The 1,638-nt window shown below is 45.2% G+C and overlaps 1 protein-coding gene across 1 annotated transcript in view; it reads left to right on the top strand.

Annotated features, from left to right (window-relative positions):
• Positions 1-657: 657 nt before the first annotated feature.
• The window catches only part of LOC101857599, a gene marked incomplete at its 3' end in the record, with an annotated part of 55,333 nt that continues 54,352 nt past the window's right edge, over positions 658-1,638 (top strand). Inside the window, 1 exon segment of the mRNA XM_035972383.1 lies at positions 658-938.

The following is a 1,638-nucleotide window of genomic DNA, read 5'->3' as shown; positions in this document are numbered from 1 at the left end:
CCCCCTCCCACACCCTCTCTTTCGCCTTCCTCTCAATTCCGTCGTGTGTCTTTTTGCTTACACGTGCATTATTTAACTTTCTTTGTATTCACACTAGATCTAGAATACGTGCACGTGATCTGTTATTAACGTGCAAGCTTTTTATTTTAAATTTCTTTCGTAGGTTTGTTTCTTACTGCTCCCGCCTTATACACAAACAATTCCTCTTCTATCTATCTATCTATCTACCTGTTTTGTTGGTGTGGGTGTGTGTGTGCGCGCGGGCATGCATGCGTGCGTGCATGTGCGTTTGTGTGCGCCCGTGCATGTATGTGTGCCATTCCTCTCGGCCGTTTCTTGTCCCTTTTGCTTTCGCGCAACACACATGCCGGGACAAACACACAATAACGCACGCACACAAAGTGACAAAAATCATATTAACTCCTATGGCTCTTCATGAGTCCCAGGATGTGTTGGCAATCTTTCAATGCAGCGAGGTTTTGTCAGTCAGACCCCCTCGTTCTTACGAGTCTTGGACCACTGGGTTCTGTTCAAATATAAACAGCGCGCGCCGCGCACCGACGCCGTCGCTCCACCGGCTCAAAATGGTGGACGTCGTTGAAAGAGCGGAAAACGGGGAGCCGCCAAGGTCTGAACTGTCAGAAAGTGTAGCAGTCGACGCTGTTTCTCTCTCTCTCTCTCTTTCTTTCTCTCTCAGTTTCTTCCTCCACCCTCTCTCCTTCCTCTCGCCTGGCTTGTTTAGTTCTTCAGTTATATTGGACTTATTGACACACAAATCAAGTTCTTTGATGGCAGAGTTGAGACTGGTGGTCGTTGTGCGGCCGAGGATTTCTGACATGTTCGTTTGAATTTATAGTGAAAAATTGTTGACGGTGGTTGCGGTGTGTTTGGAGACCCAGCTGTGTTTGTGAAGTCTCCGACTACGGTTGGTTTTTCCTGTGAGGATCCGGGCATTTCCCTCTCGTGTGTTGCTTTTTCATTAATCTGTCTGCTTGTACAAGTGATTTCCGATAATGTTTTTTTATTTTTATTTTTCTTTCTTGTGGTTTTATTTCGTGGAATTTTTTCTCTACTGAATAATTAAAGTAGGCTGTTGTTTGATGAATTGGAATCGAGCAAGCGGCAAAGCGGCTGGATTTGTGTGAAGGGATTCAACACGTGAACGCTCTTCCGCGCACTTTTGGACGTTTGGCCTACCTGTAGTTTGACATAGTTAATTTTATTTTAGCTTGGATGTGATCTGTGGTGATATTTCTTTTTCTTTCAAATGTTGGCGTTTATAGAGTCGAGGTGGGTGCTTTCAGTGCATCTCTGTGAGGTCCTTTTTTTAGGAGGAGAATGATACGATGTTAGAAGTTGGTGAGAGGTTGAAGGGGGGGGGGGTGAGTTCAACCAGGTTAAAAGAGAAGAAAGAGTGAGAGAGAGAGGAAGAAAGAGAAAGAGAGAGAGCGTGTGGGAGAGAGGTAGAGGGAAATAAAAGGAGAGAGATATATGGACAGATAACGTTTGTGAGAGAGACAGAGGGGGCTAGAGGAAAAGAGAAGTAGAAAGAGAAATATAGATAGACGGGAGAGAGAGAGAGAGAGAGAGAGAGAGAGAGAGAGAGAGAGAGAGAGAGAGAGAGAGAGAGAGAGAGAG

This window comes from Aplysia californica, unplaced genomic scaffold (genome assembly GCF_000002075.1).
Source record: "Aplysia californica isolate F4 #8 unplaced genomic scaffold, AplCal3.0 scaffold00673, whole genome shotgun sequence".
Lineage (NCBI taxonomy): Eukaryota > Metazoa > Mollusca > Gastropoda > Aplysiida > Aplysiidae > Aplysia > Aplysia californica.
Note: the sequence above shows the minus strand (reverse complement) of the source record. Positions and strands in the feature narration are given on the sequence as shown.